Below are 18,386 nucleotides of genomic sequence, written 5' to 3' on the forward strand. Positions count from 1 at the left end.
TATGGGGGGACGGTGGGAGTGTGGGACACGGGGAGACGGTGGGAGTGAGGGGTACGGGGAGACGGTGGGAGTGAGGGTTACGGGGAGACGGTGGGAGTAAGGGATACGGGGAGATGGTGGGATTGAGCGATACATGGAGATGGCAGGATTGAGGGATAGAGGGAGACGGTGGAAATGAGGGATATGGGGAGACGGTGGGAGGGAGGGATACGAGGAGATGGTGGGAGTGAGGGATATTGGGAGACTGGGGGTTTGAGGGATACAGGGAGACAGTGGGGGTGAGGGATACGGGGAGAAGATGGGAGTGAGGGATACAGGGAGACGGTGGGAGTGAGGGATACGGGGAGACGGAGGGAGTTAGGGATACGCGGAGATGGTGGGAGTGAGGGAGAAGGGTAGATGGTGGGAGTGAGGGAAACGGGGAAATGATGGGAGTGAGAGATACGGGGAGACGGTGGGAGTGAGGGATATGGTGAGACGGTGGGAGTGAGGGACACAGGGAGAGGGTGGGAGTGAGGGATACGGGGAGACGGTGGGAGTGAGGGATATGGTGAGACGGTGGGAGTGAGGGACACAGGGAGACGGTGGGAGTGAGGGATACGGGGATACGGTGGGAGTGAGGGATACGGGGACACGGTGGGAGTGAGGGATACGGGGAGATGGTGGGAGTGAGGGATACTGGAAGACGTTGGGAGCGAGGGATACAGGGAGACGGTGGGAGTGAGGGATACAGGGAGACGGTGGGAGTGAGGGATACGGGGAGACGGTGGGAGTGAGGGATACGGGGAGACGGTGGGAGTGAGGGAGAATGGGCGACGGTGAGAGTGAGGGATACGGTGAGACGGTTGGAGTGAGGGATACAGTGAACCGGTGGGAGTGAGGGATACGGGGAGACGGAGGGAGTGAGGGATACGGGGAGAGGGTGGGAGTGAGTGAGAAGGCTAGACGGTGGGAGTGAGGGATACGGGTAGACGATGGGAGTGAGGTATACGGGGGGATGGTGGGAGTGAGGGATGCGGGGAGACGGTGAGAGTGAGGGACACAGGGAGACGGTGGGAGTGAGCGATACGGGGATACGGTGGGAGTGAGGGATACGGGGAGACGGTGGGATTGAGGGATACAGGGAGATGGCAGGACTGAGGGACACAGGGAGACGGTGGGAATGAGGGATTTGGGGAGACAGTGGGAGTGAGGGATACAGGGAGACAGTGGGAGTGTGGGAAACGGGGAGACGGTGAGAGTGAGGGATACAGGGAGACAGTGGGAGTGTGGGAAACGGGGAGACAGTGGGAGTGAGGGAAACAGGGAGACAGTGGGTGTGAGGGATACGGGGAGACGGTGAGAGTGAGGGATACGGGCAGACGGTGGGAGTGAGGGACAGAGGGAGACGGAGGGATTGAGGGATACGGGGAGACTGTGGGAGTGAGGGACACAGGGAGACGGTGGGACTGAGGGATACGGGCAGATGGTGGGAGTGAGGGAGACGGGGAGGCAGTGGGAGTGAGGGATACCGGGAGATGGTAGGAGTGAGGGATACAGGGAGGCGGTGGGAGTGAGGGATACGGGGAGGTGGTGGGAGTGAGCGGTACGGGAAGTCCGTGGGGGTGACGGATACGGGGAGATGGTGGGAGTGAGGGAGACGGAGAGACGGTGGGAGTGAGGGATACGGGGAGACGGTGGGTGTGAGCGAAACGGGGAGGCTGTGGGATTGAGGGATACATGGAGATGGCAGGACTGAGGGATTCAGGGAGACGGTGTGAATGAGGGATACAGGGAGATGGAGGGAGGAAGGGATGCGAGGAGATGGTGGGAGTGAGGGATACGGGGAGACGGTGGGAGTGAGGGATACGGGGAGACGGTGGGAGTGAGGGATACGAGGAGACGGTGGGAGTGAGGGATTTTGGTAGATGGTCGGATTGTGGGACACAGGGACACAGTGGGAGTGTGGGATACGGGGAGACGATGGGAGTGAGGGATACGGGGAGACGGTGATAGTGAGGGATACGGGTTGACGGTGGGAGAGAGGGATACAGGGAGACGGTGGGAGTGAGGGATACGGGGAGACAGAGGGAGTGTGGGATACGGTGAGACGGTGGGCGTGAGTGATATGGGGGGACGGTGGGAGTGTGGGACTCAGGGAGACTGTGGGAGTGAGGGATACGGGGATACGGTGGGTGTGAGGGATATGGGGATACGGTGGGAGTGAGGGGTACGGGGAGACGGTGGGAGTGAGGGTTATGGGGCGACTGTGGGACTAAGGGATACGGGGAGACCATGGGGGTGAGGGATACGGGGAGATGGTGTGACTGAGGGATCCGGGGAGAAGGTGGGATTGAGGGATACCGGCAGACGGTGGGAGTGAGTAATGCGGGGAGACGGAGGGAGTGAGGAATACGGGGATACGGTGGGAGTGAGGGATACGGGGAGACGGAGGGAGTGAGAGATACGGGGAGACGGTGAGAGTGAGGGATACGGGGAGACAGTGGGAGTGAGGGATACAGAGAGCCGGTGGGAGTGAGGGATACGGGGAGACGATGGGAGTGAGGGATACGGGGATACGGTGGGAGTGAGGGATACGGGGAGACGGTGAGAGTGAGCGACACGGGGATACGGTGGAAGTGAGGGATATGGGGAGACGGTGGGAGTGAGCGATACAGGTAGGTGGTGGGAGTGAGCGGTACGGGGAGACGGTGGGAGTGAGGGATACGGGGAGGCGGTGAGAGTGAGGGAAACGGGGAGACGGTGGGAGTGAGGGGTACGGGAAGTCCGTGTGGGTGAGGCATACGGGGAGATGGTGGGAGTGAGGGAGAAGGGTAGATTGTGGGAGTGAGGGAAACGGGGAAATGATGGGAGTGAGGGATATGGGGAGACACTGAGAGTGAGGGACACGGGGAGACGGTATGAATGAGGGACACAGGGAGACGGTGGGAGTGAGGGATCCGGGGATACGGTGGGAGTGAGGGATACGGGGAGACGGTGGGAGTGAGGGATACAGGGAGGCTGTGGGAGTGAGGGGTACGGGGAGACGGTGGGAGTGAGGGATACGGGGAGACAGTGGGAGAGAGGGATACGGGGAGAGTGTGGGAGTGAGTGAGAAGGGGAGACGGTCGGAGTGAGGGATACGGGGAGACGAAGGGAGTGAGGGATACGGGGAGACGGTGGGAGTGAGGTATACGGGGAGATGGTGAGAGTGAGGGATACGGGGAGACGGTGGGAGTGAGGGACACAGGGAGACGGTGGGAGTGAGGGGTACGGGGAGACGGTGGGAGTGAGGGATACGGGTAGACAGTGAGAGTGAGGGATACGGGGAGACGGTGGGAGTGAGGGACACAGGGAGACGGTGGGAGTGAGGGATACGGGGAGACAGTGGGAGTGAGGGTGACGGAGAGACGGTGGGAGTGAGGGATACGGGGAGATGGCAGGACTGAGGGTCACAGGGAGACGGTGGGAATGAGGGATATGGGGAGACAGTGGGAGTGAGGGATGTGGGGAGACGGTGAGAGTGAGGGATATGGGGAGACTTTGGGAGTGAGGGGTACGGGAAGTCCTTGGGGGTGAGGGATACGGGGAGATGTTGTGAGTGAGGGAGACGGAGAGACGGTGGGAGTGAGGGATACGGGCAGACGGTGGGAGTGAGGTATATGGGGAGACGGTGATAGTGAGGGATACGGGGAGACGGTGGGAGTGAGGGATACAGGGAGAAGGTGGGAGTGTGGGATACGGGGAGACAGAGGGAGTGTGTGATACGGGGAGACGGTGGGAGTGAGTGATATGGGGGGACTGTGGGAGTGTGGGACAGAGGGAGACAGTGGGAGTGAGGGAGACGGAGAGACGGTGGGAGTGAGGGATAAGGGGAGACGGTGGATGTGAGGGAAATGGGGAGGCGGTGGGATTGAGGGATACAGGGAGATGGTGGGATTGTGGGATACAGGGAGACGATGGGAGTGAGGGATATGGGCAGACGGTGGGAGTGAGGGATATTGGGAGATGGTGGGATTGAGGGATACAGGGAGACAGTGGGAGTGTGCGATACGGGGAGATGATGGGAGTGAGGGATATGGGGAGACGGTGGGAGTGAGGTATACGGGGAGACGGTGATAGTGAGGGATACGGGGAGACGGTTGGAGTGAGGGATACAGGGAGACTGTGGTAGTGAGTGATACGGGGAATCGGAGGCAGTGTGGGATACGGGGAGACGGTGGGAGTGAGGGATACTGGAAGACGGTGGGAGTGAGAGATACGGGGAGACACTGAGAGTGAGGGACATGGGGAGACGGTATGAATGAGGGACACAGGGAGACGGTGGGAGTGAGGGATATGGTGAGACGGTGGGAGTGAGGGACACAGGGAGACGGTGGGAGTGAGGGATACGGGGATACGGTGGGAGTGAGGGATACGGGGATACGGTGGGAGTGAGGGATACGGGGAGATGGTGGGAGTGAGGGATACTGGAAGACGTTGGGAGCGAGGGATACAGGGAGACGGTGGGAGTGAGGGATACAGGGAGATGGTGGGAGTGAGGGATACGGGGAGACGGTGGGAGTGAGGGAGAATGGGCGACGGTGAGAGTGAGGGATACAGGGAGACGGTGGTAGTGAGTGATACGGGGAATCGGAGGCAGTGTGGGATACGGGGAGACGGTGGGAGTGAGTGATATGGGGGGACGGTGGGAGTGTGGGACACGGGGAGACGGTGGGAGTGAGGGGTACGGGGAGACGGTGGGAGTGAGGGTTACGGGGAGACGGTGGGAGTAAGGGATACGGGGAGATGGTGGGATTGAGCGATACATGGAGATGGCAGGATTGAGGGATAGAGGGAGACGGTGGAAATGACGGATATGGGGAGACGGTGGGAGGGAGGGATACGAGGAGATGGTGGGAGTGAGGGATATTGGGAGACTGGGGGTTTGAGGGATACAGGGAGACAGTGGGAGTGAGGGATACGGGGAGAAGATGGGAGTGAGGGATACGGGGAGACGGAGGGAGTGAGGGATACAGGGAGACGGTGGGAGTGAGGGATACGGGGAGACGGAGGGAGTGAGGGATACGCGGAGACGGTGGGAGTGAGGGAGAAGGGTAGATGGTGGGAGTGAGGGAAACGGGGAAATGATGGGAGTGAGAGATACGGGGAGACACTGAGAGTGAGGGACACAGGGAGACGGTGGGAGTGAGGGATACGGGGAGAGAGTGGGAGTGAGGGTGACGGAGAGACGGTGGGAGTGAGGGATACGGGGAGATGGCAGGACTGAGGGTCACAGGGAGACGGTGGGAATGAGGGATATGGGGAGACAGTGGGAGTGAGGGATGTGGGGAGATGGTGAGAGTGAGGGATATGGGGAAACTTTGGGAGTGAGGGGTACGGGAAGTCCTTGGGGGTGAGGGATACGGGGAGATGTTGTGAGTGAGGGAGACGGAGAGACGGTGGGAGTGAGGGATACGGGCAGACGGTGGGAGTGAGCGATACGGGGAGACGGTGATAGTGAGGGATACGGGGAGACGGTGGGAGTGAGGGATACAGGGAGAAGGTTGGAGTGAGGGATACGGGGAGACAGAGGGAATGTGTGATACGGGGAGACGGTGGGAGTGAGTGATATGGGGGGACTGTGGGAGTGTGGGACAGAGGGAGACAGTGGGAGTGAGGGAGACGGAGAGACGGTGGGAGTGAGGGATAAGGGGAGACGGTGGATGTGAGGGAAATGGGGAGGCGGTGGGATTGAGGGATACAGGGAGATGGTGGGATTGTGGGATACAGGGAGACAGTGGGAGTGTGGGATACGGGGAGATGATGGGAGTGAGGGATACGGGGAGACGGTGGGAGTGAGGTACAAGGGGAGACGGTGATTGTCAGGGAGATGGCAGGACTGAGGGATACAGGGAGACGGTGGGAATGAGGGATTTGGGGAGACGGTGGGAGTGTGGGATATGAGGAGACGGTGGGAGTGAGGAATATTGGGAGATGGTGGGATTGAGGGATACAGGGAGACAGTGGGAGTGAGGGTACCGGGAGACGGTGGGAGTGAGCGATACGGGGAGATGATGGGAGTGAGGGATATGGGGAGACGGTGGGAGTGAGGTATACGGGGAGACGGTGATAGTGAGGGATACGGGGAGACGGTTGGAGTGAGGGATACAGGGAGACGGTGGTAGTGAGTGATATGGGGGGACGGTGGGAGTGTGGGACACAGGGAGACGGTGGGAGTGAGGGGTACGGGGAGACGGTGGGAGTGAGGGTTACGGGGAGACGGTGGGAGTGAGCGATACAGGGAGATGGCAGGATTGAGGGATAGAGGGAGACGGTGGAAATGAGGGATATGGGGAGACAGTGGGAGGGAGGGATACGAGGAGATGGTGGGAGTGAGGGATATTGGGAGACTGGGGGTTTGAGGGATACAGGGAGACAGTGGGGTTGAGGGAAACGGGGAAATGATGGGAGTGAGAGATACGGGGAGATGGTGGGAGTGAGGGATACTGGAAGACGTTGGGAGCGAGGGATACTGGGAGGCGGTGGGAGTGAGGGATACAGGGAGACAGTGGGAGTGAGGGATACAGGGAGACGGTGGGAGTGAGGGATACGGGGATACGGTGGGAGTGAGGGATACGGGGATACGGTGGGAGTGAGGGATACGGGGAGATGGTGGGAGTGAGGGATACTGGAAGACGTTGGGAGCGAGGGATACTGGGAGACGGTGGGAGTGAGGGATACAGGGAGACGGTGGGAGTGAGGGATACAGGGAGACGGTGGGAGTGAGGGATACAGGGAGACGGTGGGAGTGAGGGATACGGGGATACGGTGGGAGTGAGGGATACGGGGATACGGTGGGAGTGAGGGATACGGGGAGATGGTGGGAGTGAGGGATACTGGAAGACGTTGGGAGCGAGGGATACTGGGAGACGGTGGGAGTGAGGGATACAGGGAGATGGTGGGAGTGAGGGATACGGGGAGACGGTGGGAGTGAGGGAGAATGGGCGACGGTGAGAGTGAGGGATACGGTGAGACGGTGGGAGTGAGGGATACAGTGAGCCGGTGGGAGTGAGGGATACGGGGAGACGGAGGGAGTGAGGGATACGGGGAGAGGGTGGGAGTGAGTGAGAAGGCTAGACGGTGGGAGTGAGGGATATGGGGAGATGGTGGGAGTGAGGGATGCGGGGAGACGGTGAGAGTGAGGGATATAGGGAGATGGCAGGACTGAGGGACACAGGGAGACGGTGGGAATGAGGGATTTGGGGAGACAGTGGGAGTGAGGGATACAGGGAGACAGTGGGAGTGTGGGAAACGGGGAGACGGTGAGAGTGAGGGATACGGGGAGAGGGTGGGTGTGAGGGATACGGGGAGCCGATGGGAGTGAGGGATACGGGGAGACGGTGAGAGTGAGGGATACGGGCAGACGGTGGGAGTGAGGGACGGAGGGAGTGAGGGATACGGGGAGACGGTGGGAGTGAGGGACACAGGGAGACGGTGGGACTGAGGGATACGGGCAGATGGTGGGAGTGAGGGAGACGGGGAGGCAGTGGGAGTGAGGGATACCGGGAGATGGTGGGAGTGAGGGATACAGGGAGACGGTGGGAGTGAGGGATACGGGGAGGTGGTGGGAGTGAGCGGTACGGGAAGTCCGTGGGGGTGAGGGATACGGGGAGATGGTGGGAGTGAGGGAGACGGAGAGACGGTGGGAGTGAGGGATACGAGGAGACGGTGGGAGTGAGGGATTTTGGGAGATGGTCGGATTGTGGGATACAGGGACACAGTGGGAGTGTGCGATACGGGGAGACGATGGGAGTGAGGGATATGGGGAGACGGTGGGAGTGAGGGATACGGGTTGACGGTGGGAGTGAGGGATACAGGGAGACAGAGGGAGTGTGGGATACGGTGAGACGGTGGGCGTGAGTGATATGGGGAGACGGTGGGAGTGTGGGACTCAGGGAGACAGTGGGAGTGAGTGATACGGGGATACGGTGGGTGTGAGGGATATGGGGATACGGTGGGAGTGAGGGGTACGGGGAGACGGTGGGAGTGAGGGTTATGGGGCGACTGTGGGACTAAGGGATACGGGGAGACCATGGGGGTGAGGGATACGGGGAGATGGTGTGACTGAGGGATCCGGGGAGACGGTGGGATTGAGGGATACCGGCAGACGGTGGGAGTGAGTAATGCGGGGAGACGGTGGGAGTGAGGAATACGGGGATACGGTGGGAGTGAGGGATACGGGGAGACGGAGGGAGTGAGGGATACGGGGAGACGGTGAGAGTGAGGGATACGGGGAGACAGTGGGAGTGAGGGATACAGAGAGCTGGTGGGAGTGAGGGACACGGGGATACGGTGGGAGTGAGGGATACGGGGAGACGGTGAGAGTGATGGATATGGGGAGACGGTGGGAGTGAGGGATACAGGGAGACGGTGGGAGTGAGCGACACGGGGATACGGTGGAAGTGAGGGATACGGGGAGACGGTGGGAGTGAGCGATACAGGTAGGTGGTGGGAGTGAGCGGTACGGGGAGACGGTGGGAGTGAGGGATATGGGGAGGCGGTGAGAGTGAGGGATACGGAGAGACGGTGGGAGTGAGGGGTACGGGAAGTCCGTGTGGGTGAGGCATACGGGGAGATGGTGGGAGTGAGGGAGACGGAGAGACGGTGGGAGTGAGGGATACGGGGAGACGGTGGGAGTGAGGGATACAGTGAGCCAGTGGGAGTGAGGGATACGGGGAGACGGAGGGAGTGAGGGATACGGGGAGAGGGTGGGAGTGAGTGAGAAGGGGCGACGGTGAGAGTGAGGGATACGGGTAGACGATGGGAGTGAGGTATACGGGGAGATGGTGGGAGTGAGGGATACGGGGATACGGTGGGAGTGAGGGATACGGGGAGACGGTGGGATTGAGGGATACAGGGAGATGGCAGGAATGAGGGACACAGGGAGACGGTGGGAGTGAGGGACACGGAGAGACAGTGGGAGTGAGGGATACGAGGAGATGGTGGGAGTGAGAGATACGGGCATATGGTGGGAGTGAGGGACACAGGGTGACGGAGGGAGTAAGGGATACGGGGAGAGGGTGGGAGTGAGGGACACAGGGAGACGGTGGGATGAGGGATACCGGCAGATGGTGGGAGAGAGGGATACGGGGAGGCGGTGGGAGTGAGGGAGACGGGGAGGCAGTGGGAGTGAGGGATACGGGGAGATGGTGGGAGTGAGGGATACAGGGAGACGGTGGGAGTGAGGGATACGGGGAGGTGGTGGGAGTGAGCGGTACGGGAAGTCCGTGGGGGTGAGCGATACGGGGAGATTTTGGGAGTGAGGGAGACGGAGAGACGGTGGGAGTTAGGGAAACTGGGAGGCGGTGGGATTGAGGGATACAGGGAGATGGCAGGACTGCGGCATACAGGGAGACGGTGGGAATGAGGGATATGGGGTGACGGTGAGAGTGAGGGATAGTGGGAGACGGTGGGAGTGAGGGGTACGGGGAGTTGGTGGGAGTGAGGGAGACGGAGAGACGGTGATAGTGAGTGATACGGGGAGACGGTGGGAGTGAGGGATACGGGGAGACGGAGGGAGTGTAGATACGAGGAGACGGTGGGAGTGAGTGATATGGGGAGACGGTGGGACTGTGGGACACAGGGAGACGGTGGGAGTGAGGGATACGGGGATACGGTGGGAGTGAGCGATACGGGAAGTCCGTGGGGGTTAGGGATACGGCCAGATGGTGGGAGTGAGGGATATGGGGAGACGGTGGGTGTGAGGTAAACGGGGAGGCGGTGGGATTGAGGGATACAGGGAGACGGTGGGAATGAGGGATACGGGGAGATGGTGGGAGTGAGGGAGACGGAGAGACGGTGGGAATGATGGATATTGGGAGATGGTGAGATTGTGGGATACAGGGAGACAGTGGGAGTGAGGGATACGGGGAGACAGTGGGAGTGTTGGATAAGGGGAGACGGTGGGAGTGAGTGATATGGGGGGACGGTGGGAGTGTAGGACACAGGGAGACGGTGGGAGTGAGGGATACGGGGATACGGTGGGAGTGAGGGATACGGGGAGACGGTGGATGTGAGGGATACGAGGAGACGGTGGGAGTGTGGCATACGGGCTACGGTGGGTGTGAGGGACACAGGGAGACGGTGGGAGTGAGGGATACGGGGAGACGGTGGGAGTGAGGGATACGGGGAGACGGTGGGAGTGAGGGAGACGGGGAGACGGAGAGAGTGTGGGATAAGGGGAGACGGTGGGAGTGAGGGATACAGGGAGACGGTGGGAGTGAGGGATACGGGGAGGCGGAGAGAGTGTGGGATAAGGGGAGACGGTGGGAGTGAGGGATACAGGGAGACGGTGGGAGTGAGGGATACGGGGATAAGGTGGGAGTGAGGGATACGGGGAGACGGTGGATGTGAGGGATACGAGGAGACGGTGGGAGTGAGGGATATTGGGAGATGGTGGGATTGTGGGATACGGGGAGACGGTGGGAGTGTGGGATACGGGGAGACGATGGGAGTGATGGATATGCGGAGACGGTTATAGTGAGGGATACGGGGAGACGGTGATAGTGAGGGATACGGGTTGACGGTGGGAGTGAGGGATGCATGGAGGCGGTGGGAGTGAGGGATACGGGGAGACGGAGGGAGTGTGGGATACGGTGAGACGGTGGAGTGAGTGATATAGGGGACGGTGGGAGTGTGGGACTCAGGGAGACGGTGGGAGTGAGGGATATGGGGAGACGGTGGGACTGAGGGAGACGGAGAGACGGTGGGAGTGAGGGATACGGGGAGACGGTGGGTGCGAGGTAAACGGGGAGGCGGTGGGATTGAGGGATACGGGGAGATGGCAGGACTGAGGGATACAGGAAGACGATGGGAATGAGGGATATGGGGAGACGGTGGGAGTGAGGGATACGATGAGACGGTGGGAGTGAGGGATATTGGGAGATGGTGATAGTGAGGGATACTGGGAGACGGAGGGAGTGAGGGGTACGGGGAGATGGTGTGAGTGAGGGATACGGGGAGACAGTGGGTTTGAGGGATACGGGGAGACGGTGGGAGTGAGGGATACTGGGAGACGGAGGGAGTGAGGGGTACGGGGAGATGGTGTGAGTGAGAGATACGGGGAGACAGTGGGTTTGAGGGATACTGGGAGACGGAGGGAGTGAGGGGTACGGGGAGATGGTGTGAGTGAGGGATACGGGGAGACAGTGGGTTTGTGGGATACGGGGAGACGGTGGGATTGAGGGATGCGGGGAGACGGTGGGAGTGAGGGATACGGGGAGATGGTGGGAGTGAGGGATACGGGGAGATGGTGGGAGTGAGAGATACGGGGAGACGGTGGGAGTGAGGAAGACGGAGTGACGGTGGGAGTGAGGGATACGGGGAGACGGTGGGAGTGAGGGAAACGGGGATGTGGTGGGATTGAGGGATACAGGTAGATGGCAGGACTGAGGGATACAGGGAGACGGTGGGAATGAGGGATATGGGGAGACTGTGGGAGTGAGGGATACGAGGAGATGGTGGGAGTGAGGGATATGCGGAGACGGTGGGAGTGAGGTATACGGGGAGACGGTGATAGTGAGGGATACGGGTTGACGGTGGGAGTGAGGGATACAGGGAGACGGTGGGAGTGAGGGATACGGGGAGACGGAGGGAGTTTGGGATACGGTGAGACGGTGGAGTGAGTGATATGGGGGGATGGTGGGAGTGTGGGACTCAGGGAGACGGTGGGAGTGAGGGATACGGGGATGCGGTGGGTGTGAGGGATATGGGGAGACGGTGGGAGTGAGGGATATGGGGAGGTGGTGGGAGTGATGGGTACGGGGAGACGGTGGGAGTGAGGGTTACGGGGAGACTGTGGGACTAAGGCATACGGGGAGACGGTGGGGGTGAGGGATACGGGGGGATGGTGTGAGTGAGGGATCCAGGGAGACGGTGGGATTGAGGGATACGGGCAGACGGTGGGAGTGAGGGATGCGGGGAGACGGTGGGAGTGAGGAATACGGGGATACGGTGGGAGTGAGAGATACGTGGAGACGGAGGGAGTGAGGGATACGGGCAGACGGTGAGAGTGAGGGATACGGGGAGACGGTGGGAGTGAGGGATACAGGGAACCGGTGGGAGTGAGGGTTACGGGGAGACAGAGGGAGTGAGGGATACGGTGAGAGGGTGGGAGTGAGTGAGAAGTGGAGACGGTGGGAGTGAGGGGTACGGGTAGACGATGGGAGTGAGGGATACGGGGAGACGGTGGGAGTGAGGGACACAGGGAGACGGTGGGAGTGAGCGATACGGGGATACGGTGAGAGTGAGGTATACGGGGAGACGGTGGGAGTTAGGGATACAGGGAGACGTTGGGAGTGAGGGATACGGGGAGACGGAGGGAGTGTGGCATACGGGGATACGGGGGGTGTGAGGGATACGGGGAGACGGTGGGAGTGAGGGATACGGGGAGGTAGTGGGAGTGAGGGTTACGGGGAGACGTTGGGAGTAAGGGATACGGGGACACCATGGGGGTGAGGGATACGGGGAGATGGTGTGAGTGAGGGATACGGGGAGACGATGGGTTTGAGGGATACGGGGAGACGGTGGGATTGAGGGATGCGGGGTGACGGTGGGAGTGAGGAATACGGGGAGATGGTGGGAATGAGAGATACGGGGAGACGGTGGGAGTGAGGAAGACGGAGTGACGGTGGGAGTGAGTGATACGGGGAGACGGTGGGAGTGAGGGAAAAGGGGATGTGGTGGGATTGAGGGATACAGGTAGATGGCAGGACTGAGGGATACAGGGAGACGGTGGGAATGAGGGATATGGGGAGGCGGTGGGAGTGAGGGATACGAGGAGATGGTGGGAGTGAGGGATATGCGGAGACTGTGGGAGTGAGGTATACGGGGAGACGGTGATAGTGAGGGATACGTGTTGACGGTGGGAGTGAGGGATACAGGGAGACGGTGGGAGTGAGGGATACGGGGAGACGGAGGGAGTGTGGGATACGGTGGAGTGAGTGATATGGGGGGGACGGTGGGAGTGTGGGACTCAGGGAGACGGTGGGAGTGAGGGATACGGGTATACGGTGGGTGTGAGGGATATGGGGAGACGGTGGGAGTGAGGGATATGGGGAGGTGGTGGGAGTGAGGGGTACGGGAAGACGGTGGGAGTGAGGGTTACGGGGAGACTGTGGGACTAAGGGATACGGGGAGACAATGGGGGTGAGGGATACGGGGGGATGGTGTGAGTGAGGGATCCAGGGAGACGGTGGGATTGAGGGATACGGGCAGACGGTGGGAGTGAGGGATGCGGGGATACGGTGGGACTGAGGGATACATGGAGACGGAGGGAGTGAGGGATACGGGGAGACGGTGAGAGTGAGGGATACGTGAGACGGTGGGAGTGAGGGAGACAGGGAATCGGTGGGAGTGAGGGATACGGGGAGACGGAGGGAGTGAGGGATACGGGGACAGGGTGGGAGTGAGTGAGAAGGGGAGACGGTGGGAGTGAGGGGTACGGGTAGACGATGGGAGTGAGGGATATGGGGAGACGGTGAGAGTGATGGATATGGGGAGACGGTGGGAGTGAGGGACACAGGGAGACGGTGGGAGTGAACGATACGGGGATACGGTGGGAGTGAGGGATATGGGGAGACGGTGGGAGTTAGGGATACGGGTATGTGGTGGGAGTGAACGGTACGGGGAGACGGTGGGAGTGAGGGATATGGGGAGCCGGTGAGAGTGAGGGATACGGGGAGATGGTGGGAGTGAGGGGTACGGGAAGTACGTGTGAGTGAGGGATACGGGGATATGGTGGGAGTGAGGGAGACGGACAGACGGTGGGAGTGAGGGATACGTGGACACGGTGGGTGTGAGGTAAACGGGGAAGCGGTGGGATTGAGGGATACAGGGAGACGGCAGGACTGAGGGATACAGGGAGACGGTGGGAATGAGGGATATGGGGAGACGGTGGGAGTGAGGGATACGAGAAGACGGTGGGAGTGAGGGATATGGGCAGACGGTGGGAGTGAGGTATACGGGGAGACGGTGATAGTGAGGGATACGGGGAGACGGTGGAAGTTAGGGATACAGGGAGACGGTGGGAGTGAGGGATACGTGGAGACGGAGTGAGTGTGGCATACAGGGATACGGTGGGTGTGAGGGATACGGGGAGACGGTGGGAGTGAGGGATACGGGGAGGTCGTGGGAGTGAGAGTTACGGGGAGACGTTGGGAGCAAGGGATACGGGGAGACCATGGGGGTGAGGGATACGGGGAGATGGTGTGAGTGAGGGATACGGGGAGACGGTGGGTTTGAGGGATACAGGGAAACGGTGGGAGTGAGGGATACGGGGAGACGGAGGGAGTGAGGGATACGGGGAGACGGTGGGAGTGAGGGAGAAGGGTAGATGGTGGGAGTGAGGGAAACGGGGAGACGGTGGGAGTGAGGGATACGGGGAGACGGTGGGAGTGATGGATACGGGGAGACGGTGGGAGTGAGGGATACGGGGATACGGTGGGAGTGAGGGATATGAGGAGACGGTGAGAGTGAGGGATACGGGAAGTCCGTGGGGGTGAGGGATACGTGGAGATGGCGGGAGTGAGGGAGACGGAGAGACGGTGGGAGTGAGGGATACGGGGAGACGGTGGGTGTGAGGGAAACAGGGAGATGGCAGGACTGAGGGATACAGGGAGACGGTGGGAATGAGGGATATGGGGAGACGGTGAGAGTGAGGGATACGGGGAGATGGTGGGAGAGAGCGGTATGGGAAGTCCGTGGGGGTGAGGGATACGGGGAAATGGTGGGAGTGAGGGAGACGGGGAGACGGTGGGAGTGAGGGATACTGGGAGATGGCTGGACTGAGGGATACAGGGAGACAGTGGGAATTTGGGATATGGGGATACGGTGGGAGTGAGGGATATGGGCAGACGGTGGGAGTGAGGGATACGAGGAGACGGTTGGAGTGAGGGTTCTTGGGAGATGGTGGGATTGTGGGATGCAGGGAGACAGTGGGAGTGAGGGATATGGGCAGACGGTGGGAGTGAGGTATACGGGGAAACGGTGATAGTGAGGGATACGGGGAGACGGTGGGAGTGAGGTATACAGGGAGACGGTGGGAGTGAGGGATACGGGGAGACGGAGGGAGTGTGGGATACGGGGAGACGGTGGGAGTGAGTGATATGGGGGGACGGTGGGAGTGTGGGACACAGGGAGACGGTGGGAGTGAGGGATACGGGGATACGGTGGGAGTGAGCGGTAGGGTAAGACCGTGGGGGTGAGGGATACGGGGAGACGGTGGGAGTGAGGGATACGGGGAGACGGTGTGAGTGAGGGATACGAGGAGACGGTGGGAGTGAGGGATATTGGGAGATGGTGGGATTGTGGGATACAGGGAGACAGTGGAAGTGTGGGATACGGGGAGAAGATGGGAGTGAGGGATATGCGGAGACGGTGGGAGTGAGGTATACAGGGAGACGGTGATAGTGAGGGATACGGGTTGACGGTGGGAGTGAGGGATACAGGGAGACGGTGGGAGTGAGTGATACGTGGAGACGGAGGGAGTGTGGGATACGGTGAGACGGTGGAGTGAGTGATATGGGGGGACGGTGGGAGTGTGGGACTCAGGGAGACGGTGGGAGTGAGGGATACGGGGATACGGTGGGTGTGAGGGATATGGGGAGACGGTGGGAGTGAGGGATATGGGGAGGTGGTGGGAGTGAGGGGGACGGGGAGACGGTGGGAGTGAGGGTTACGCGGAGACTGTAGGACTAAGGGATACGGGGAGACGATGGGGGTGAGGGATGCGGGGGGATGGTGGGAGTGAGGGATACGGGGAGACGGTGTGAGTGAGGGATACGAGGAGACGGTGGGAGTGAGGGATATTGGGAGATGGTGGGATTGTGGGATACAGGGAGACAGTGGAAGTGTGGGATACGGGGAGAAGATGGGAGTGAGGGATATGCGGAGACGGTGGGAGTGAGGTATACAGGGAGACGGTGATAGTGAGGGATACGGGTTGACGGTGGGAGTGAGGGATACAGGGAGACGGTGGGAGTGAGTGATACGTGGAGACGGAGGGAGTGTGGGATACGGTGAGACGGTGGAGTGAGTGATATGGGGGGACGGTGGGAGTGTGGGACTCAGGGAGACGGTGGGAGTGAGGGATACGGGGATACGGTGGGTGTGAGGGATATGGGGAGACGGTGAGAGTGAGGGATATGGGGAGGTGGTGGGAGTGAGGGGGACGGGGAGACGGTGGGAGTGAGGGTTACGCGGAGACTGTAGGACTAAGGGATACGGGGAGACGATGGGGGTGAGGGTTGCGGGGGGATGGTGTGAGTGAGGGATCCAGGGAGACGGTGGGATTGAGGGATACGGGCAGACGCTGGGAGTGAAGGATGCGGGGAGACGGTGGGAGTGAGGAATACGGGGATACGGTGGGAGTGAGGGATAACGGGAGACGGAGGGAGTGACGGATACGGGGAGACGGTGAGAGTGAGGGATACGGGGAGACGGTGGGAGCGAGGGATACAGGGAGCCGGTGGGAGTGAGGGATACGGGGAGACGGAGGGAGTGAGGGATACGGGGAGAGGGTGGGAGTGAGTGAGAAGGGGAGACGGTGGGAGTGTGGGGTACGGGTAGACGATGGGAGTGAGGGATACGGGGAGACGGTGGGAGTGAGGGATACGGGGAGACGGTGAGAGTGATGGATATGGGGAGACGGTGGGAGTGAGGGACACAGGGAGACGGTGGGAGTGAGCGAAATGGGGATACGGTGGGAGTGAGGGATACGGGGAGACGGTGGGAGTGAGGGATACGGGTATGTGGTGGGAGTGAGCGGTACGGGGAGACGGTGGGAGTGAGGGATATGGGGAGCCGGTGAGAGTGAGGGACACGGGGAGACGGTGGGAGTGAGGGGTACGGGAAGTCCGTGTGGGTGAGGGATACGGGGATATGGTGGGAGTGAGGGAGACGGAGAGACGGTGGGACTGAGGGATACGGGGAGACGGTGGATGTGAGGTAAACGGGGAGGTGGTGGGATTGAGGGATACAGGGAGATGGCAGGACTGAGGGATACAGGGACACGGTGGGAATGAGGGATATGTGGAGACGGTGGGAGTGAGGGATACCAGGAGACGGTGGGAGTGGGGGATATTGGGAGATGGTGGGATTGTGGGACACAGGGAGACAGTGGGAGTGAGGGATATGGGCAGACGGTGCGAGTGAGGTATCCGGGGAGACGGTGATAGTGAGGGATACGGGGAGACGGAGGGAGTGTGGCATCCGGGGATACGGTGGGTGTGAGGGATACGGGGAGACGGTGGGAGTGAGGGATACGGGGAGGTAGTGGGAGTGAGGGTTACGGGGAGACGTTGGGAGTAAGCGATAGGAGAGACCATGGGGGTGAGGGATACGGGGAGATGGTGTGAGTGAGGGATACGGGGAGACGGTGGGTTTGAGGGATACGGGGAGACGGTGGGATTGAGGGATACGGGGAGACGGTGGGATTGAGGGATACGGGGAGGTAGTGGGATTGAGGGTTACGGGGAGACGTTGGGAGTAAGGGATAGGAGAGACCATGGGGGTGAGTAAGACGGAGTGACGGTGGGAGTGAGTGATTGGGGGAGACGGTGGGAGTGAGGGGTACGGGAAGTCCGTGGGGGTGAGGGATACGGGGAGATGGTGGGATGAGGGTGACGGAGAGACGGTGGGAGTTAGGGATACGGGGAGGCGATGGGATTGAGGGATACAGGGAGACGGTGGGAATGAGGGATATGGGGAGACGGTGAGAGTGAGGGATACGGGGAGATGGTGGAAGAGAGCGGGACGGGAAGTCCGTGGGGGTGAGGGATACGGGGAGATGGTGGGAGTGAGGGAGACGGAGAGACGGTGGGAGTGAGGGATACGGGGAGACGGTGGGTGTGAGGGAAACGCGGAGATTGCAGGACTGAGGGATACAGGGAGACGGTGGGAATGAGGGATATGGGGATACGGTGGGAGTGAGGGATATGGGAGACGGTGGGAGTGAGGGATACGAGGAGACGGTGGTCGTGAGGGTTATTGGGAGTTGGTGGGATTGTGGGATACAGGGAGACAGTGGGAGTGAGGGATACGTGGAGACGATGGGAGTGAGGGATATGGGCAGACGGTGGGAGTGAGGTATACGGGGAGACAGTGATAGTGAGGGATACGGGGAGACGGTGGGAGTGAGGGATACAGGGAGACGGTGGGAGTGAGGGATACGGGGAGACGGAGGGAGTGTGGGATTAGGGGAGACGGTGGGAGTGAGTGATATGGGGTGACGGTGGGAGTGTGGGAAACAGGGAGACGGTGGGAGTGAGGGATACGGGGATACGGTGGGAGTGAGCGGTACGGGAAGTCTGTGGGGGTGAGGGATACGGGGAGATGGTTGGAGTGGAGACGGAGAGACGGTGGGAGTG

The sequence above is a fragment of the Scyliorhinus torazame genome, chromosome 16 (genome assembly GCF_047496885.1).
Source record: "Scyliorhinus torazame isolate Kashiwa2021f chromosome 16, sScyTor2.1, whole genome shotgun sequence".
Taxonomy (NCBI): domain Eukaryota; kingdom Metazoa; phylum Chordata; class Chondrichthyes; order Carcharhiniformes; family Scyliorhinidae; genus Scyliorhinus; species Scyliorhinus torazame.